Source organism: Hemiscyllium ocellatum, chromosome 34 (assembly GCF_020745735.1).
Source record: "Hemiscyllium ocellatum isolate sHemOce1 chromosome 34, sHemOce1.pat.X.cur, whole genome shotgun sequence".
NCBI classification, from domain to species: Eukaryota; Metazoa; Chordata; class Chondrichthyes; order Orectolobiformes; family Hemiscylliidae; genus Hemiscyllium; species Hemiscyllium ocellatum.
Genome location: NC_083434.1, coordinates 14,441,859 through 14,464,920, shown reverse-complemented (window position 1 = coordinate 14,464,920; position 23,062 = coordinate 14,441,859). Strand labels below are relative to the sequence as shown.

The 23,062-nt window shown below is 43.2% G+C and overlaps 1 long non-coding RNA gene across 10 annotated transcripts in view; it reads right to left on the bottom strand.

Annotated features, from left to right (window-relative positions):
- Nucleotides 1–23,062, bottom strand: part of LOC132832234 (uncharacterized) — a 222,418-nt gene that overhangs the window by 8,884 nt on the left and 190,472 nt on the right. For 4 of the 10 annotated variants that reach the window (XR_009646906.1, XR_009646913.1, XR_009646914.1 and 1 more), the window contains 3 exons: nt 19,842–19,995; nt 17,970–18,015; nt 14,125–14,247 (listed from right to left, as the gene is read on the bottom strand). This is a non-coding gene — a long non-coding RNA (uncharacterized LOC132832234). Of the gene's footprint in view, nt 1–14,124; nt 14,248–15,578; nt 15,915–17,969; nt 18,016–19,777; nt 19,996–23,062 lie in introns of all 10 variants that reach the window. The other 6 variants (XR_009646912.1, XR_009646911.1, XR_009646907.1 and 3 more) reach the window with 6 other exon arrangements.

Genomic DNA, 23,062 nt, shown 5'->3' with positions numbered 1-23,062 from the left:
ACAAAATACTTTGCAAGAACCGTAACAAACACCGCATTGCACAAACAGGCAGAAAACTAGCCACCAGGGTACATGAACATCAACTAACCAAAAAAATACGACATGACTCACTCTCACGAGTATCCTTACATATGGATGAGGAAGGACACTACATCGATTGGGACAATACATCCATCCTCGGACAAGTCAAACAGAGATACTCATGAGAATTCCTAGAAGCATGGCATTCCAACCGGAACTCTACCAACAAACACGTTGATTTGGATCCCATTTACCACCCCTGAGAAAAAAACAGGAAATGACATCACCAGAGGAAATAATGTCACCAAGCCGAGGAAACCCAAACATATACACAGAAAGCAGGCTACACCCATCAATACTTCATACGGAGGCTCACTGAAGATGTTACCTAGTATGGTGATAAAATGTCTGAAAACGGATCTTCCAACTCAGCGAGCAAACCTACATCCAATATTCGGTTCTGTGGTTAGTTCAGAAATGGATGTTTTTATTAAAACCTTCTCAAATATTCACTATGTGTTCATCCTTGAGCCTTCTAAGTATTCTGGACAAGACCCAAATCCTTTCATTAGCCATGAAGTATAGTGTTCCCAGTCTCTATACAATGGGAGGAATAGGCAATGTCATCATAGTCTCACTTTCTTGTTAGAGAGAAATAACTGGCGGTGGGTTTAACTTGAGGGTTGCTGAGCTGTAGGCGAGAGGCAAGGTTGAGAAGATGGAACCTTCATTGTGATTTCAGTCAGAGGAATTGAACCCACATTATATCACAAGCCAGCCACCCAACCAACTGAGCTAACTGACACCGAATGGGAAGACTATTTTTGCCCTGAACAATAAGTCATCCCATTTTCCAGATTCTCAGCTTAGATTTGATTCTCTATGTAATAATTAACCACTTGTTACCTGATTCTGCCAAATATTTTGCAATAGCCTGTGTTGCTCAGATCCCTGTAAGATTCTAACCACACTATCATTTAGCATTGGCCATTCACCATTATATTTCCATTTTGAATTGTTCAGCAAGAATTATTCCTGCCTCAAGCAAGACAAAAGGAATTAGATGCAAGTCACTGTACGATAACACTTGTCATCATCCATCAGTCTTTGTGGTTCCCAAGAAGCCAAAGAGTGGAAGCTTATGGGAATACTCCCACGGTCAGTGGAAGACAAATCAGGATGAGTTATGCTGCTTATTTCAACTGATGTGGTGGATAAGTCACCAGCCCAATGGTTCAATTGAGAAGGGAAAAGAATTCATTGCATTACTGAGCAGCATAGCCCTATGCTATAGTTGGATAAGTCTTGTCATTCAGTATTTTACAACAGAAAGGGGCAAATGACAATTTTCTGACAGACAACATAACAAGGTCATTGGGGCAGTACATTTATGCAGGAGATTGCCATTTCCTCTAATTCTTCTTCAGGATCTAGACCACCCAAATGCTCCAATATAAAATGCATTTTGAATGGCTTCATGGCTTCCACTCACTTGATACTATTATAAATTATTGGCATTGACAATGGAAATTCAAGGATGCTGGCCTTAAAACTGTGAGCATTAACTCTCACTTTCATTTATTTGTATAAATATTCATTCTAGAGCCATTCAATCAACATAACAGCCAGCTCCCAGGCAGTATATTTTAATGAGAACAAAGAGAATTGAAAATGTTACTCGCTGTTTCATGAAAGCAATGATAGTTTCAAAGATTATCCTTGCTTGTTTCCTTTAACTATATGAAAAGCTGGGTCTCACATGATTCTTCATGAAGGCAGCAGGATTGAGGACTCCTAGCTTCAGTAGGCCCAGAACCTGAACTCACAAGGTCAGTGAGCTTATGAGGGCAGTAGAGCATGGTGACTGGAGTAGGGCTGCAAGAGGCCAACAGCTGGGATTTGATGGGTCATGAAGGTGTGGTCCCAGTGTGGCCTGGAGGTGAGGTCCTAGTGTGGCCTGGAGGTGAGGTATTGGCGTGGCCTGGAGGTGAGATCCCAGTGTGGCCTGGCGATGAGTCATAGAACATAAAACATAGAAAAATACAGCGCAGTACAGGCCCTTTGGCCCTCAATGTTGCGCCGATCCAAGCCCACCTAACCTACACTAGCCCACTATCCTCCATATGCCTATCCAATGCCTGTTTAAATGCCCACAAGGAGGGAGAGTCCACCACTGCTACTGGCAGGGCATTCCATGAACTCATGACTCGCTGAGTAAAGAATCTACCCCAACATCTGTCCTATACCTACCACCCCTTAATTTAAAGCTATGCCCCCTCGTAATAGCTGACTCCATACGTGGAAAAAGATTCTCATGGTCAACCCTATCTAAACCCCTAATCATCTTGTACACCTCTATCAAGTCACCCCTAAACTTTCTTTTCTCCAATGAAAACAGCCCCAAGTGCCTCAGCCTTTCCTCGTAAGATCTTCCTACCATACCAGGCAACATCCTGGTAAATCTCCTCTGCATCCGTTCCAGTGCCTCCACATCCTTCCTATAGTATGCCGACCAAAACTGCACACAATACTCCAGATGCGGTCACACCAGAGTCTTATACAACTGCAACATGACCTCAGGACTCCGGAACTCAATTCCTTTACCAATAAAAGCCAGTACGCCATATGCCTTCTTCACAGCACTATTTACCTGAATGGCAACTTTCAGAGATCTGTGTACATGGACACCAAGATCCCTCTGCTCATCCACACTACCAAGTATCCGACCATTAGCCCAGTACCCCATCTTCTTGCTACTCTTACCAAAGTGAATCACCTCACACTTACCTACATTAAACTCCATTTGCCACCTTTCTGCCCAGCTCTGCAGCTTATCTATATCCCACTGTAACCTGCCACATCCTTCCTCACGGTCAACAACTCCACCGACTTTCGTATCATCCGCAAACTTGCTCACCCAACCTTCTAGCCCCTCCTCCAGGTCATTTATAAAAATGACAAACAGCAATGGTCCCAAAACAGATCCTTGCGAACACCGCTAGTAACTGCACTCCAAGGTGAACCTTTACCGTCAACTACTACCCTCTGTCTTCTTCCAGCCAGCCAATTCCTAATCCAACCCTCCAACTCACCCTCAATTCCATACCTCCGTATTTGTTGCAGTAGCCTACCATGGGGAACCTTATCAAACGCCTTACTAAAATCCATATACACCACATCTACCACTTTACCCTCGTCTACCTCCTTAGTCACCTTCTCAAAGAATTCAATAAGGTTTGTGAGGCACGACCTGCCCTTTACAAAACCATGCTGACTATCCTTGATCACATTATTCCTAAAGGAGAAAGTGAGGTCTGCAGATGCTGGAGTATCAGAGCTGAAAATGTGTTGCTGGAAAAGCGCAGCAGGTCAGGCAGCATCCAAGGAACAGGAAATTCGACGTTTCGGGCATAAGCCCTTCATCAGGATTCCAGCAACACATTTTCAGCTCACATTATTCCTATCCAGATGTTCATAAATCCTATCCTTTACAATTCTCTCTAAGACTTTGCCCACAACAGAAGTGAGACTCACTGGCCTATAGTTACTAGGGTTATCCCTTCTCCCCTTCTTGAACAAGGGAACCACATTTGCTATCCTCCAGTCTTCTGGCACTATTCCTGTAGACAACGAGGACATAAAAATCAAGGTCAATGGCTCTGCAATCTCCTCCCTTGCTTCCCAGAGAATCCTAGGATAAATGCCATCAGGCCCAGGGGACTTATCTATTTTCACCCTTTCCAGAATTTCCAACACCTCTTCCCTACATACCTCAAAGCCATCCATTCTAATTAATTGTGACTCAATATTCACATTGGCAACAATGTCCTGTTCCTGAGTGAATACTGACGAAAAGTATTCATTCAGTGTCTCCCCAATCTCTTCATCCTCCACATGCAACTTCCCATCCTTGACTGGACCTATTCCTACCCTAGTCATTCTTTTATTCCTGACATACTTATAGAAAGCCTTTGGGTTTTCCCTAATCCTACCAACTGAGGACTTTTCATGTCCCCTCCTTGCTTCTCTTAGCTCTCTCTTCAGATCCTTCCTGGCTACCTTATAACTCTCAATTGCCCCAATTGAACCTTCACACCTCATCTTTACATAGGCCGCCCCCTTCCCTTTAACAAGGGATTCCAATTCCTTATTAAACGCAGCTCCCTCACACGACCCTTTCCTCCCTGCCTGACAGGTACATACTTATCAAGGACACTCAATAGTTGCTCCTTGAACAAGGTCCACATATCAATTGTGCCTTTCCCTTGAAGCCTACTTTTCCAAGCCACGCATCCTAAGTTGTGTCTCACCCCATTATATCTGGAAAGTTAAAGTCCCCCATAACAACCACCCTATTACTTTCATTCTTCTCCTGAATCATCCTCGCAATCCTTTCTTCTACGTCTCTAGGACTATTAGGAGGCCTGTAGAAAACTCCTAACAGGGTGACCTCACCTTTCCTATTCCTAACCTCAGCCCAAACTACCTCAGATGGCGAGTCTTCATCCATTGTCCTTTCCACTGCTGTAATACTATCTTTGACAAGCAATGCCACACCTCCCCCTCTTTTACCCCCACCTCTGACCCTACTAAAACATTTAAACCCTGGAAGCTGCAACAGCCAATCCTGTCCCTGTTCTACCCGTGTCTCCATAATAGCCACAACACCGAAATCCCAGGTACCAACCCACGCTGCAAGTTCACTTACCTTATTTCATATACTTCTTGCATTGAAGTATACACACTTCAAGCCACTTTCCTGTTTACAGGTACCCTCCTTTGAGATTGATGCCCTTTTCCTAACCTCCCTACATTCCAGGTCCTGCTCCCTAAAGCTACAGTCTAGGTTCCCATGCCCCTGCAGAGTTAGTGTAAACCCCCCCCCCGCCCCCCCCGCCCCCCCCAAGAGCACTAGCAAACATTCCCCCCAAGGATACTGGTGCCCCTCAGGTTCAAGTGTAGACCATCCTGTTTATAGAGGTCCCACCTTCCCCAGAAAGAACCCCAGTTATCCAGAAACCGGAATCCCTCCTTCCTGAAGCAGCATGGCCTAGCGGTAAGTCCCAGCATGGCCTAGCGGTAAGTCCCAGCATGGCCTGGAGGTGAGGCCCCAGTATGGACTGACGGTGAGTTCCAGTGTAGCCTGGCAGTGAGGTCCCAGTATGGCCTGGAGGCAAGGCCCCAGCATGGCCTGGAGGTGCGGTCCCGGTGTGGCCTGGAGGTGAAGTCCCAGCGTGGCCTGGAGGTGGGTTCTGGGTGTTGCCTGGAGGTGAGGTATTGGTGTGGCCTGGAGGCGAGGTCACAACATGGCCTGGAGGTGAGGTCCCAGGATGGCCTGGAGGTAAGGTTTCAGTGTGGCCTGGAGGTGAGGTCTCAGTGTGGCCCGAAGGTGAGGTCCCAGTGTGGCCTGGAGGTGAAATCGGTGTGGCCTGGAGGTGAGGTCCCAACGTGGCCTGGAGGTGAGGCCCCAGCATGGCGTGGAGGTGATGTCCCAGTCTGGCCTTCTAGGTGAGATGCCGGTTAGGCCTGGAGGGGAGGTCCCGATATGGTCTGGAGGTGAGGTCCCAGCGTGGCCTGAAGGTGAGGTCTCAGCGTGGCCTGGAGGTGAAGTCTGGGTATGACCTGGAGTTGAGTTCCGGGTGTGGCCTGGAGGTGAGGTCCCAGCATGGCCTGGAGGTGAGGTCCCAGTTTGGTCTGGAGGTCAGGTCCCAGTCTGGCTTGGAGGTGAGATCCTGGTGTGGCCTGGAGGTGAGGTCCTGGTGTGGCCTGGAGGTGAGTTTGCATCTTGGCCTGAGGGTGAGGTCTGGGTGTGGCCTGGAGGTGAGGTATTGGCGTGGCCTGAAGATGAGGTCCCAGTGTGACCTGGAGGCGAGGTCCCAGCATGACCTAGAGGTGAGGTCCCATTGTGGCCTGGAGGCAAGGTCCCAGAATGGACTGGAGGTGAGGTCCAAGTGTGGCCTGGAGGTGAGGTCTCAGCATGGCCTGGAGGTGAGGTCCAAGTGTGGCATTGAGGCGAGGTCCCAGCTTGGCCTGGAGATGAGGTCCCAGTGTGACCTAGAGGTGAGGCCCCAGCGTGGCTTGGAGGTGAGGTCCCAGCGTGCCTGGAGATGAGGTCCCAATGTGACCTAGAGGTGAGGTCCAAATGTGGCCTGGAGGCGAGGTCCCAGCGTGACCTGAAGGTGAGTTCGCAGCTTGGCCTGGAGGTGAGGTCCCAGCGTGGCTTGGAGGCGAGGTCCCGGTTTGGCCTGGAGGTGAGGTCCTGGTTTGGTCTGGAGGTGAGGTCCCGGTTTAGTCTGGAGGTGAGGTCCTGGTGTGGCCAGGAGGTGAGGTCCAAACGTGGCCTGGAGATGAGGCTTGGCACTGAGAGACTGTAATGCTGAACCTTTTTTTTCTTTACTTTTCCTTTTCTCAGCTAATTTAATCCTAAGGTTTTGTACCGAGGTACCTTGTTCCTGAGATGGATTGTAATTGAAGGACTACAATGCTGAAATTTTTATTTCTTTAGTTTTCTTGGTACCTTTGTACCCAAGATGGCACCGTAGGTGGTGACTTTGTAAACTTTTCAATGCCCTCATGTGAGTACATGGGACAAGAGACCTAATTCTCATTTTAATTCCCATGGCGTGTTGGCCTGCTTTAGCTCAGCAGTGTTCACAAAAGTTAAACAAAACTCATTTTGGAAGTGAACACTGACAGAATTATGGACGAGGCTCAGAACTATTTATATCATCACAAGGAGAAGCAGGATAGTTTCCAATGAGACTAAACAGCTATCCTTGCAGTTAACTCCTTTGTAAACCAAAATAGCCTTTGCAACTGGCAGGCAGCAATTCTCAGGCACAACGCATTCCTTCAATTCTTTCAATATAATCATTTCTCTCAATGCCATATTCCCACTTTCTCTCCATCGCCCTTGATGCAAATAATTTCCAAACAAATTGTCAACCCCTTCCTTGAATATGCTCGGAGACCCGGCCTCCACAGCCTTCGGTGCTAGCAAATCCTATAGGTTGCCCACCTTCTGAGTAAAAAAAAATGTTTCCTCATCTCAATTCTATATGGCCCACCCCATATAGTGACTCCTGGTTCCATACTCTCATCAGGGAAAACATCCTCCCTGCATCTAGTCTGCCAGCCTTGTTAGAATTGTATACATTTGAGTCAGATCCATTTTTATCCTTCTAAAGTTTAGCAAATACAGACCCACTCAAACCAATTTCACCTCACACAACAGTCCTGCCAACTCCAGTATCTGCCTAGTGAACCTCTGCACCACTTTCTCTGTGGCAAGTATATCCCATCAACACAGTGAGACCAAACTGCATAAAATACTCTAGGTGTAGTCTTATCAAGTCCCTGTACAACTTAGTAAGGCCTCCCTACTTCTGTACTCAAATCCTCTTGTAAAACGGTTGACGTACCACTTGTCTCCCTAATTACTTGCTGCACATGTCTGTCATCACTTTCAGTGATGAAGGGCTTTTGCCCCAAACATTGATTTTCCTGCTCCTCGGATGCTGCCTGAACTGCTGTGCTTTTCCAGCACCACTCTAATTAAGAATCTGGTTTCCAGCCTCTGCAGTCCTTGTTTTTACCCTGTCTACTTTCAGTGACCAGTCTGCAAGGACACCCTGATCCCATTGTACATCCATATTTTTCCAATGTACTACAACTTAAAAAATATTCTGCCTTTCTGTTTTCATATTGAAGTGTACGACTTCTCATTTATACTACATCTGCCATCCGTTTGCCAACATATTCAACTTGCCAAATCACAGTGAAGCCTTCTTATATCCTCCTCTCAAACTGCAATTCCATCTAGTTTTCAGCCATAAGCAAATTTGGAAATATTGCATTTGGTCAACCCACCCAAATCATTTGTTATCATGTAACCAAAGTCATACCAGACCATAGGGCTACTCTCTGAATATAGAGAGATGACTGATGGTGATTTAACCTGATGGCGATTTAACTGGAGGGTCACATGCCTCAGGCAAGGGGAGAGGTTGAGAGGGAGAGTCATTCATGGTAATATCAAGCATTCATAGGAACTGAACCCATACTGTTGGTGTCTCACTGTCTCATAAACCAACCAGTCATGCCAACTGAACAAAGTTGACCCCTTCAAAATCGTTATATATTTCATGAATTGTTGGGGCCTAAGTACTGGTTCCTGCAGTACCCTACTAGTCACTGCCTGCCACCCAGATAAAGGCCAATTTCTTTCCACTTTCTGCTTCCCATCTATCAACAAATTCTCAATCCATACCAGTACATTGCCCCCAACCAAGCGTGCTTTCAATTTGTCCACCAGCCTCGTAAAGTCAAAGCCTCCTTGACATTCAAATACACCACATCCATTAGGTCTCCCGAAGAGAAAACAACCAATGCTGGTGATCTCAGCAGGTCAGTCAGCATCCAATCAGAGCTGAAGTCCTGATCAATTCTGCTAGTTACATCCTCAATCAACTCTAGAGGATGAGTTAAGCATGAAATGAAAGCACCCCACTCACCCTGTGTGCTTTCAACTCTCCACGTTTCCAGCCAGCGGGTGAAGTGAAGTGGCCAGATCCTTCTTATCTCTTCACACACACACACACACACACACACACACACACACACACACACACACACACACACACACACACACACACGTAACCACGCACACACATAGCCCCATACACGTAGCCCCACACACATAGCCACACGCACACGCACACACACACACACGCACACACATACCTTGTTACTGCAACTTTTTGATAACTTTCCACTCTGCCCTGTACAGGACAATGTTGGAGAGGTTATCTGGAATCTTTATTTGAGAATATTCAGTGCTCTGAATTTGCATAGACTGTCATTCTGTCTGTCTTCATCTGGAGAGAGGGAGGGTGGTCAGTCATTTAGAGATGGTGCCAGGGCTCCCATTAATGTCCAGGACTGTTCTCGGCAACATTTCAGTAAGCCAAGTTCACTTTTAATCATTATAAACAAAAGATGTGATCGTTGCACCAGTGTTGGTAACACCTCTTTGACGTAATGTTCTTATGGGACCTTGAGATCTTCCTCGGATAATCCGAAATTCAGATAATTGATTTTCGGACAATCGAGGTTCCTCTGTAGTGTGACCATTAAAACCTCATCTGGAACACAGTGCTTTACATTTGCTTTTAATTAGGGTAAAAGCTAGGAACCAGGCTTTCTCCTTAATACATTTGAGGGGATTTTGGTCTGGTCCATAACAAGAGAATCCCTTGCTCGAGTTTTTGTATCGCATCGGTTTCATAGATAACTACTTCAAACCATGTCATTGTTCAAACCAACAACAAGCCATTGAGAATGATCTTCTAAAAGCCTTTCACAAGTTCATCTCCATGACTTCGACAACTACAGTGACATGGCTATTGCTCCAGTTTTCACAGATATACTGGTGACTGACTACTTCACTGAATTCTCTTTTGTCTGACAAATCAATAATGTAAGTATGAGAGTTGTTGACACTTTAACACTCAGTCTGTTTAGTATTGCTTAGCAAATTGTGTCTGACAAACAGCCTGTAGTGCTTTAGTAAGACAGTGCAGGCACTGGGTGATCCACGATATTGCCTCTTTGACTCTATCCTCACTCCGATAGTTACACAGGATACACTGTTCATACTGCAAAATTAAGTCACATGTCAAGACACTCAGAGAGCTATGTTAAATCTGTGTACTAGCCCTTTTGGCAACAATCTACACTCATGGGCAGCTCTCATGTTTGGAAGGTGGATCCATGCAGTTCTTTTCCCCTACACTCTCATCACCCAAATGCAGGGCCATGGCACATTTTAGAAAGTAGGCAGACAATGAGACAAGAGCATGCAGAGAGTTATCCCAGCTTGAACCAAAACAATGTATAAGAGTTCAATATTGTTATATAAACACATTGATTTGTGGAAGGATACTACGTGTCTAATCTAGATCATGTGATGTTGTAATGAAGAAATATATCCAAATGACATGTAATCAAACACTCTTCACAAAGGATGACAACTCAATATTGAAAGTATTATGTTAATGTCAGAAAAAAAACACATACAGAGTTATAGAGATATACAGCACGGAAACAGATCCTCCAGTCCAACTCGTCCATGCTGACCACATATCTTAATTCAACCTTGTCCCATTTGCCAGCACTTGACCCATATCCCTCTAAACCCTTCCCATTCAGATCCCCATCCAGATGCCTTTTAAATGTTGTAATTGTATCAGCCTCCACCACTTCTTCTGGCAGTTCATTCCATACACGTACCACCCTCTGTGTGAAAACGTTGCCCCTTAGGTCCCCTTTAAACTTTTCTCCTCTCAACCTAAATCTATGCCCTCTAGTTCTGGACTCCCCCACCCCAGGGAAAAGACTTTGTCTATTGAACATATCAATGTCCCTCATGATTTTATAAACCACTACAGGTATATGGTCACCCCTCAGCCTCAGATACTCCAGGGAAAACAGCCGCAGGCTATTCAACCTCTCCCTATCACTCAAATCCTCTAACAGTGGCAACATCCTTATCAATCTTTTCTGAACCCGTTCGAGTTTTACAAAATCCTTCCGCTGGGAAGGAGACCAGAACTGCACACAATATTCCAAAAGTGGCCTCACCAATATCCTGTACAGCTACAACATGACCTCCAGACCCCTACACTCAATGTTCTGTCTAATAAAAAGAAGCATACTAAACACCTTCTTCACTATCCTCACTACCTGCAATTCCACTTTCAAGGAACTATAAACCTGCAGTCCAAGGTCTCTTTGTTCAGCAACACTCCCCAGACCTTATCACTAAGTATATAGGTCCAGTTCTGATTCACCTTTTCAAAATGCAGCACCTTATCTAAATTAAACTCCATATGCCAATCTTCAGCCCATCGGACTATCTGATCAAGATCCCATTGTACTCTGAAGTAACCTCCTTTGCTGTCCACTACACTTCCAATTTTGGCGGCATCTGCAAACTTACTGGCTATACCTCCTACGTTCACATTCAAATCATTTAAATGAGTGATGAAAAGCAATGGACCTAGCACTGACCCTTGTGGCATGCATTGCTCACAGGCCTCCAGTCTGAAAAGCAACCCTCCACCACCACCCTCTGTCTTCTACCTTCGAATCAATTCTATATCCAAATGGCTAGTTCTCCCTGTATTTCATGTGATCTAACCTTACTAACCAGTATCCCTTTGGGAAACCTTGTTGAACGCCTTACTGAAGTCTATATAAATCATGTCTACCTCATCAATCACCTCTGCCCTCATCAATCCTCTTCATTACTTCTGCAAAAAACTCAATCAAGTTTGTGAGATATGATTCCCATGCACAGTGCCATGCTGACTATCCCTAATCAGTCCTTGCCTTTCCAAATGCATATAAATCCTGTCCCTTAGGATTCCCTCCAACAACTTGCCCACCAATAATGTCAGGCTCACGGATCTATACTTCTTTGGCTTTTCTTTACAATCTTTCTTAAATAGTTGCATCACATTACCCAACCTCCAGTCTTCAGGCACCCCATATCTATGAAAAACGATACATATCTATCCACAACAGGAGCCAACTTCACAGAGTGAAGCTACTATATAAAACTATGTCTAATTGTGCTGTACATCTACCAAGGTGCGGTGACAATATATTTCAATGCATCATCGTACAAGTTTAACGGGAAAAGATTGTTAGGGCAGAAAGGGGGATGCCACACCAGACAAGCAGTGTAACTTCAAGACAACTAGATGTCATCCAGACATGTGATAGTCCAGTGTAAAGGGGCTCCCTTCAACTTCAGTAGCAGCATTTATAACAGTAACAGTAGTAAATGTATTCATTATGTACAGAAGCCTGGCTATGAGTAAGTCTGATATTATAGCAGTGTAAACAGTTAGTTAACCTCCAAGATATCAGTTGTAACAAGAATCCAGACTTTATAGTTTATGTTGCTAGGGCTAACATATAGGACCACTCAGACAATATCACACCAACAGTGATATTTTAGTTACTATAATTATATTGACTGTAATTGGACAATTGATTTGGAGTAAATTGTAGGGTTCCAGAACTCAATGGATGGTTGGATTTGCCCTGTTTTTTTGTATATAGGACATATCTGGGCAATCTTCCACATTGTCAGGCAGAAGCCAGTGTTGCAGCTGTCTGTACTGGAATGCCTCTCTCAGGGTCTGGCTAATTCTGAAGCACAAGTCTTCAGTACTATTGCTGGAATGGTGTCAGAGCCCAAAGATTTGGCAGTAATTACTGAGCTGCCAATTAAATCACATGCAGGTTTACCTTTGAAAGATGATTTGTAAACATCATGTATATTAGCATAAAATGAAAAACATTGCTTTCACTCATATTGAATGAGATATCATCCCCCCTTCATAATATATCACAGCAAGACTGACGATGAGGTTTGGAATTATAAATGATGCAGTCTTTTATATTTTTTAATTTATGCTGATTTGTGAGAAGTGTTATGTCCTGCACAACCAAAATAGCTTGAAGCTTCTCATTTTATATGGCGGCACGGTGGCACAGTGGTTAGCACTGCTGCCTCACAGCGCCAGGGACCTGGGTTCAATTCCCACCTCAGGCGACTGACTGTGTGGAGTTTGCACATTCTCCCCGTGTCTGCGTGGGTTTCCTCCGGGTGCTCCGGTTTCCTCCCACAGTCCAAAGATGTGCGGGTCAGGTGAATTGGCCATGCTAAATTGCCCGTAGTGTTAGGTAAGGGGTATATGTAGGGGTATGGGTGGGTTGCGCTTCGGCGGGTCGGTGTGGACTTGTTGGGCCGAAGGGCCTGTTTCCACACTGTAAGTAATCTAAAAAATCTAATCTATATTGAATGTCTTACTGTATAGATTAAGATAGATTTATTTAATCAGTCTAGAACAGACTCAACTCTAGATTAAACAAAGTCATTTATGGGATATGGGTGAAGCTGACTGGGCCAACATTAATAGCCCATCCCTGCCTCCCCTTGAGAATTTGAACCATTGCAGTGCATCTGGCGTAGGTGCACCCATAATGTAGTCAGGAAAAGAATTCCAGAATTTTGAACCAATGACACAGAAGGAATGACAATGTATTTCCAAGTCAGCATTGTGAGATAGTGCAGAGGAACTTGCATATAGTGGGTCTCCCATGTATCTATGGTGTTTACTCTTCTGGATGGTCATAAGTTTGGAAGAAACAATGGTAAATTTCTGCAGTGCATCTTGTAGATGGCACATATTGCTACCAACTATGTATTGGCAGTTCAGGGAATAATTGCTTGTGGTTGTGATGCCAATGAAATGGGCTGCTTAGTCCTGGTTGATATTAAATTTCTTGAATGTTATTAGAGCTGCACCTATTCAAGCAAGTGGGGAGAATTCCATAACATTCCTGACTTGTTTTTGAAGATTGTCGCAGCTTGGGGAGTCAGGAGGACAGTTATTCACTGCAGGACTCCTAGTCTCTGACCTACTCTTGTAGCCACTGTATCTATATGGATAGTCCAATTTAGTTTCTGGTCACTAGTAACTTCAGGATGTTGTCCACTGCCCATGACCTCATTTTTCAAATTTAAATTTTGCTCATTCAGATCCATATGTAATTCCTGTGTTTTGGAATTAATTTTAATGGACTAATGTATTTTTCAGGAGCTATGTTGGATCAAATTTTGATTGTGATCGACTAGATCTGGCAATATGATAAATCAGTTTAAGCTGTATTTTTGATGCCTGTTTTTTGAACAGAAGGTCTATCACAGAACAGTTAGTGATTAGAAAAGATGTATTAATCAGGTATAAAGTAACAAAAACTTGTCATCTTTCACAAGTTTGGGGTATCTCTAATCACTTTACAACAACAAAAAAATCAAGTGCAGTCGCTTCACATAAAGAAATGCAATAGCTAATTTACACACAGCTAAATCCAGCAAACAGTAATAAACCAGCGATCATATATTCTACTGTTTAATAATGTTGATTGAGGAATAATGGTTAATCAGTACAGAACTCCCTTTCTCTGTTGTGCATTTCTTACAGCCATTAAGAGACATGAAATCAGGTTTCAAAGTTCGTGTCTCACCTGAAAGGCAGCAGTCTTCCACAGTTTGACTACTGAAGTGAAAGGCCGATTTCCAAAGTGGAATCTGAATCCACATCTTTCTGACTCAAGTCAAATCTTTACCGTTGAGCAAAGACTGGCAGGCTGCAAAATGAACATAAATGATTTACAACTAGACTATTCTGAGCAATTTCCCAGAGAAGCATGCATACATAAAGTGGTAAATCTTTCTCGTGAAGCTAAGCAGAAGCTTGACAGAGGCCCTTATAATAATGAAGGGTTGCATCAGACTAGATGAGGATAAATAGCTTCTGCTTATGGGGGAACACAATAACAGGACATAATTTCAAGATAGGCACCAACCTCGAATAAAAAAAAATACATGGAATCCTTTTAGAAAATAAGAGGTGAAGATATGGAATTCACGCCATTTGGAATGATTGGAGTAGATAGCACTGATGCTGGGAAGGCTTACACATGATGGAAGAAAATGATTGTGAGAGAGGGTACAATAAAGTAGAATGGAAGGAATTCAGCTTAGTTCAGTTGAGCGAAATAGCCTTTACTGTGGGTTCTACGTTTTTGGCTCCTTATTTTTACATTGATTATAAATTGAAATAATATCTAAGAGAATTACTTATCCCGATATAATTATATGCTCATCTCAATGGTGATTTTGCAGCTTCTTTACTGGAGAAAGGGCAACGTTAGAAGTTGACTTTAGTGATTCCTATAATAAATGCAGAATTTATATCAATGAAAGATGATGAGAAGTGTGCTCAGACATAAGAGTTTTAATAGATAGCTATCTTTTCAAGACAGTGCTGGAAGGGATTAGAAGAGAAAGTAATCCATTACACAGCTTTCTGACAGAGTAATACTGCCTGAAGAGACTGCTTAAATGTTGATTTTTTTCCCCCTAATTTGCAACTGCTGGCTTTGAAAGATTTAACTGTCAGACCTGCTAATTATTATCTCCATCCCTGTGTTACTCAGAGTTGTAAAATACCACAAGAAATTCTCTACTTAATTAATTAGTTTGTCATGAAAGTACAAGCACCAATAATACGCATTAAATCAATGAACACATTTCAAAGAATTTAAAGTAAAAAATGAGGTCTGCAGATGCTGGAGATCACAGCTGCAAATGTGTTGCTGGTCAAAGCACAGCAGGTTAGGCAGCATCTCAGGAATAGAGAATTCGACGTTTCGAGCATAAGCCCTTCATCAGGAATAAGAGAGAGAGAGCCAAGCCGGCTGAGATAAAAGGTAGGGAGGAGGGACTAGGGGGAGGGGCGATGGAGGTGGGATAGGTGGAAGGAGGTCAAGGTGAGGGTGATAGGCCGGAGTGGGGTGGGGGCGGAGAGGTCAGGAAGAGGATTGCAGGTTAGGAGGGCGGTGCTGAGTTGAGGGAACCGACTGAGACAAGGTGGGGGGAGGGGAAATGAGGAAGCTGGAGAAATCTGAATTCATACCTTGTGGTTGGAGGGTTCCCAGGCGGAAGATGAGGCGCTCCTCCTCCAGCCGTCGTGTAGTTGTCGCATGGCTGCAAGGGTGGAGCGGAGGATCCGGAGGGAGGTCTGTTGCTGGAGGCTTCGGATTTGTTGTAGGTACAGGTTGTCCTGGTTGGGTCCAAATTTTGTTGGTTGGAATGTAGTTCGGAGTCCGTGTGGGATCAGTCGGTTCCTTAGGCAGGTGCTGAGGAAGGAGATGTGGCTGTGGTAGCGAGTCTGTTTGAGAACGTGGCTGAAGAGCTTCTGTGCAGAGGAGATGACCTGGGGGGTGCAGTGAGAGAGAGACTCACTGAAATCCTTGTAGAGGGAGGAAGAGAGCTTCATCAAAGAATTTAAATACTAATGAAAGCTCTTCACTGCAGCAAATAGGCAAAATAGCAGCTCTAACACTAACTGACAGCTTGCATGTGCCTCTTGAAAGTGCATAACATATCAAAATGGAAAAATCTCAAGTCCCACGAAAATGAAAATGCCATCTTTGGAATTGTATCTAATAATAGAAAACAGAAACACAGCTGTGGTTTTCATTTCTAGCTGTCAAACACCCTGCCCAATTGGTTCAATTTTTCTTTTGCTGGTGACTTGGAAAACAGTTGTCTATAAATGTACAAAAAGGTGCAGCGGAGCTTGGATTTCTGAGTACTTCTGCTACAAGTCCATCTGCAAGAAGCAAAACCTACAGTCAATAGTTTTTGTAAGACACAGTGTCAACAAAGTAGGTTTCTTTGCATAGAGAAAGTATGGGTATACAAGGCAATTAGCATCTGAAAGGATTAACTGATATCATGAAAAAAAGGTCTGCCCATAAGGACCAGCTTATCTTCTGAAGGTTGCAAAAATCGGGCCTATACCTGTTGTAATTTAGAAGAATGAGAGCTATCCTTATTTCCAAGCAGACATGTTTGGGCGGATATTTGGAAGATCATTCCTCTTGTGGGGAAGCTAAGAACTAGAACTAGAAGACACAGTTGCAGAATAATAGGGCTCTTATTCTATTCTGATGAAGAGTCATACCAGACTTGAAATATTAACTCTATTTAAGTCTCCATAGATGTTGCCAGATCCACTGAGTTTCTCCAGTGACGCCTGTGTTTATTTCAAATCTCCAGCATCTGCTGTATTTTGCCTTTATAGAAAAGAAGGGCAGTACCTGAGAGGAACTAACCACTGTCCAGACCAAAGTTGCTACCAATGTATTTAGAGAGTGTCCATTGTTTGATTTGAATTGTGCTAGTGCTAAGCCCATGTAGCTAACAGTAATGTGTACTTGTACAAAAGTTGAGCCTAATGTCTCACAAGAGGTTATCATTTATCTTAGATATAATGTAACTCAGTAATTAGTGCCATTTAATAAATCTTTCCTGTTTATCAAGTTTAAGTCTGAATTCTGCAAAGAGATTGTGTCATCCTTCTCCATATGGTAGCAGTAACGTAGACTAGTACCACTAAGAAGGATTGGTGGCTTGAATTTTGCCAAGGTATCCCAGATGATTTAGTCACACCATGTCATAGAGTCATAGAATCCCTACATTGTGGAAACAGGCCATTTCGCCCAGATAGTCCACACCGACCATCCAAAGAGTAACCCACCCAGACCTATTGCCCTACCCTTTTACTCTACATTTCCCCCTGACTAATGCCCCTAACCTACACATCCCTGAACATTATGGGCAATTTAGCATGTCCAATTCGCCTAACCTGCTCATCTTTGGATTGTGGGAGGAAACTGGAGCACCCTGAGGAAATCCACCAGACACAGGGAGAATGTGCAAATTCCACACAGACAGTCACCTGAGCCTGGAATCGAATCTGGGTCCTTGGTGCTGTGAGGCAGCAGGGCTAATCGCAGAGGCACCATGCCGCCCCGTGTCTTTGATAGTGACAGCAATGAGGATTTTTCCCATTATAATAGATGGATTTCTCACTAAACAGCCCTCATTCAGATATCTGAGTAAGCCCTATGTGTTCTATACAACTGACAATCTGTGATCTTCCATTATAGCCATCAATTACTTCAATACAGAATTTGTGAGTAACTTCCTTAACCAGAGAATAGTTATACTATACAACTTGCTAACATAGGTATTAGGTAAGGTGAAAGGTATAGATGCATTTAAAGGCAGCTGGAAGTATATTTAATGGAGTAGAGAACAGAAATGATGATCCCATGGTTAAGAGAAAGTAGGGGATTGCATGAAGCATAGATACCAACATTGACCAACATCATCGGTTTCTGTACTGAACATTCTATGCAATTCTATCTTGATAACATTCTGCAATATCGTTCCATCTCCTGGACTTTATTACAAGGGGAATTGAATATAAAAGTAGGAACACTTGCTGCAGACATACAGGGTTTGAGGGAGATCACATCTGGGCTGCCATTTACAGTTTCGACCTAATATGAAAAAAGATAAAATTGCATTAGAAACACTTCAAATGATTCATTCCTTGGTTTTAAAGCGAAAAAGCAGTCGAAAGGATTGGGCAGTACCCTTTGGATTTTAGAAGATTGAGAGCTGATCTTATTGAAGCTTACAAGTTCCCAAGTGGACTTGGTACGATGGGTACGGGACGGATGGTTCTTCATGTGGGGAAGACAAACACTAAGGAATGTGCCTTAAGAACAATAGGTCTCTCTTTTAGGACAAACATGAATTTAAATGATTTCTCTCATAGGTTGATTAGTACGTGGAATTCTCTTACCTTGAAAGGAGTAAGGCAAGTTCAGTGAATAATTTTCAAGCAGAGTTGAGTAGATTTTTGATGGACAAGGGAGTCACAAGTTATGGAGGTTGACAGGTAAGTGCAGTTAAGACCTCAACCTGATCAAACATGATCTTATAGAATGGGAGAACCAGCTTGAAAGGGCCAAAAGGCCTCCTCCTGCTTAGAAGTCCTATGTTCCAATATTCCTACCTTCCGATAAACATTTGTGGAACACTTTCTATTTCAAAATGCCTGGATTGAGAAATTGTAGATCTGAGCTCAGTGATTGTCATTCATTTATATTGCAACAGCTATCATGTTTTTAGGGAGAATGTCACAATCCAGCCTTTTGCAGCCATTGTATCTATCACTACAGATACTGTCTGTGCCATTCAGCTGGATGATCTAATCAGAAGCTTATCTTGAAATGGAATTTCACCCATAAGATGTTTTTTTCCCCCATATTCTGCATTGGAACAGCTGAAAATCAGTTTTTACAATTCTACCTTTGACCACTGGCCTAAGCAACTGGGCTCAATATAAAATTGACTAAACACTATCTGCAGGCAAGGCCTGATGGAATGTAAAGAAGCCAAGGTTACCACAAGTCAAAAGCCAACAAGGACCAGCCCAGACCTGTCCGGAATACTGAACTGAGGTCCTCAACCTCAACACTGAGAGAGTCGTTATGACCCAAAACACATTAAGAGGTACTCAGCCAGAACATTATGTTTGTGTTTTTTACTGCTTTGGCCAGAGTCCTTAGTACCGTAGATTAATCATATCTTGGAAAGGGACTGGGATGACCTGGCCTAACTTCTTCAAGTGCTGAGACCCCCTGACCTGTGACCTCATTGGCTGAAGCCAGAAAACATTCCAGGACTCAGAATGGGGGGGTAAGAGGGGACACCTGGCAGCCATTCACTCAGTGAAGACTTGGCCAATGAAGACTCCATGTCAGACCCACCTTCATACCAGACCCTGAGCACATCTGTTATTGGATTTCAGTGAATTGAATCCAGCAGCCCAATTGAGTTCACCAGGAGAGGTAGTATCTGTGTTTTTCAGGCTGTCAGCCTAGTTTGAGAAGAAGTTAACTTATTTTGTTGTATAAAAGTTGTTTCTTTACCTTGCGAGTGTTTTAATAAACTAAGTCTTATACAGTAAGACTACCTGAATAAATGTGTTTCAGAGTAACAAACTGGTCAAAATGCCTGTATAGAATACTGCACATGCGATGTTTTTCAATGTGCTGTACGTATCACAAACCTACAATTGCTCGAGGTCTACAACAGGCCAGATGTTCAAAATTAGGAAACTTGGAGCCATTAGGTCTACAGGAAATCTTGAAATTTTTACCATAATTCCAGTTTGGTCATTTATATGTGCTGTGGTTAAAACCTTAGCCAGGTCATAACATTTAAAGAAGACAGTAAATGTGTAATTGTAACTGTTAATTGCAGACCATCTCGTGGTTTGGTTTGTGAAGTTTCTCCATCTTGACTGTTGACTCACTGAAGTTGGTGAGATCCCGAGTTTGTTTGAACAGCTATCCTGCTGATTATCTGCTTTACTTGTTTGAAGGGTTTTTGCTGGGGATCAGCCATTTTCCGTTTGATCCAAGATCATGAGGTTCCACCATTGCTGATCAAACCCAAACAGGAACAATCTGGAAGATGAAATTAGAGTTAGTAACCAAGTGCAAATGTTAAGTGTCTTTTGATGGAACATTAAAGCTACACATAGAGGACAGGAATTTCTAAATGAGATAGGCAACGAGATGGGGAAAGGAAGATGGTCATTTGTGGAAGTTGGGTGGCACAGCATTCCAAAACCCAGAGGAGACAGACAGGACAGAAATAAATTGCAAAGTGAACGAGCAAGGCAGTTTAAGAATTTACATAAGATACAGGCATATTTGCAATGTTAAATGGAGAGTCAGTGGAGATTGATGAACATAGAAGTTAAAAGACAAAGAATCATAGTAAGGGCCTTTGCAAAAAAATGGCAAAAGAACAATTCTGATTAGGTTGAACCTGAAACTTAAAGGATGCCCTGTCACCCCTTACTAACATGTTGTGGTGAGGGAAGGAGACTGTCTATGAACCCAATGGCTATCCCACAGCGAGTTATCATAAGGAACAGTGATAATTGCAGTCAGCAAGATTTCCACCTCTATCTTAGAAAGCTGTCCAACCCAATAGAGGACTGCCACTCAGCAGCTCCACTGATGGGTTTAGAGACAATCCTATTACACTGAAGAACCTGAGTGAATCTGGGCTCAGGAGTCTTAGCGAAAGGCATGGGGAACTAGGACCCAGAGGCTTAGAGGGAGGATTGAGGGGGAAGTGAAGTTCTGATGAGAAGCATGTATCCATTGAATGAAGATGGCCCACAAAGGAGTATTCCTCTCCCGCCCATGGAGTTGAACCCCTGCAGAGGCAATTCTAGATCCTCAGCACACTTCAAACCCACAACCACTTCCATCTAGAAGGATAAGGGCAGCAAGTACATGAGAACACCATCACCTGCTAATTCTCCTCTAGCATCCTGACTTAGAAATATATCACCGTTCTTTCACTGTCACTGGATCAAAATCCTGGAATTCCATCCCTAACTGCATTGTAGTCAACCTGCAGCACATGGACTGCAGCGGTTCAAGAAGGCAGCTCACCACCACCTTCTCAAGGGCAACTAGGAACAGGCAATAAATGCTGGGCAGTCAGTGATGCCCACTGTCCCACAAATGAATTTTAAAAAGCCTCAAGCTTTCAAGTTTCTTGCACAAAGTGAGCCAGACCCTGCTGTGGGTTACATACAAATGGCAGTGGATGGATGACTATTAATCCAATCATACAAAATCTCATCCTCTTTGTCTGGTTATTGCGGTACTTTCCCAGATTACCACTCCTGGGATTTTGTGTCTGTAGTTCTGCAGGCATGGCTTATTGTCACTAATCCTCATTTGCTTTATCTCGGGCTATCTAGTGATTAGAGCTAGAGGATGCACCACTGTAGAGTATTTACAAAACAGATACCAGTTTTGGACAACAAGATGGTTTATTGCACAATAGTACGTACAATTATATTGGTCAGACATAACGACTAGGACCTTAAGGAGCTAGTACAGACACATCTGCTCCATCTGAAAGGAAGAGTAAAATTCCTTGCCTCCACCCACAGACTGTGTGTCATTGGTAGAATGTAAATATTAACCCCTTCGCAACCCTTACCTTATCCAACAGTTGCCTCATCTGATAGTTGAGTGACAAGACAGATATTTGCCAGCTTCTGCAAGAACACAGTTAAAAGCTACTTATACAAACCTTCACAAACCTTGCAAAAAGCTACCTATAACTTTCCACCACTTTTCCCAAAATCTCCTTCACCTTTATTTTCTTTGATTTTAAAGCTCGATGAACTGTAATTTGTAACATTGAAAAGATTGATGTTATTGGTTTCATTTCCTGCCACAGATACTATACTCTTACCAATAATTTCATCTCCCTGGTGAGCCAGTACCTCAGCTGCATCCACACAGTTTAAACCTCAGAATCAATTCCTATTCAGTCCTGAACTGGGCTGGTGACCAGAACATCATGCCTCTGGCCTTGTTTCAGCTCCACTTGTTGCCAAATTTATGTCTTTGTGATTTACATACTTGACTATTCCAAAACTCCCCTGACTTGACCTCTTGTCTGCCTGCCTCCGTAAACTTCATATCATTGGAATTTCAACTGATCATTATCTGTTTTTCACCGAGCCCCATTCATCAGTAAGTGTGCCCCCAAATGTCCAAAGCTGATCATTTAAAATTCTCCTCTTCCCATTTAAATCTATTTCACGGATGTACAAACTTTCACAGCTTTACAACCTTCCAACAACTCTGTGTTCCTCCGATTCTGGCCTTTTGAACATTCCCTGAAGTTTTCACGATAACGTTGCAGATATGCATTCACCTGTCTAGTTCCTAAACTCTGGAATTCCCCTGCTTACTCTCTCCAACTCTCTATTTTGATTCATTCATACAACAGGGGTATCATTGGCTGAGTCAGTATTTATTGCTTGTCTATTGTTGCCCTTAAGAAGGTGATGGTGAGCTGTCTTCTTGAACAACAGTCCATGTGCTGGAGATAGACAAAAATTGCCATTAGGGAGTGAGTTCCAGGAGTTTGACCCAATGACATTAAAGGAATGGTCAATATCCTTCCAAGTCAGAGTAGCTTTTAACATGCAGTTGGTGATGTTTCTTGTCTCTTTGCCCTGACTGGAAATCTACTCTTTCCCCTCCTAATAGTTTTTTTCTTAGAATGGAGTTTTCCCTGCTTTACAAACACGCCATAAAAACAACTTACATTATATTGGTTCAAATTCTGTTGATAGCAACAAAGGAAAAAGCACCTCACTGACAGCTGCTGAGAATGCTCACAGGTTGCCATGTATTGGTTTCCTCTAATCCAAAACTTTTCTGCCCTGGGTAATGAATCTTTGGCATCTCTTTCCAATGCAAGAAACTGCAAGGCTCTTAAACCAATTAAACTGAAGAATCCTTACTCAGCCATGCAGAAGCCAGAATTGTAAATTAAGTTAAATCATGAACAGAAAGAATAATAGAGAAAGAAACACAGATGACTTTTCAAGACAGAACAATGAAACAATTATTTTAATTTTTTTTCTTAAATCTACTTTCTGAAGCAGTGAAACTCCACATTTATAAATGTAAATTTTCATTGTCA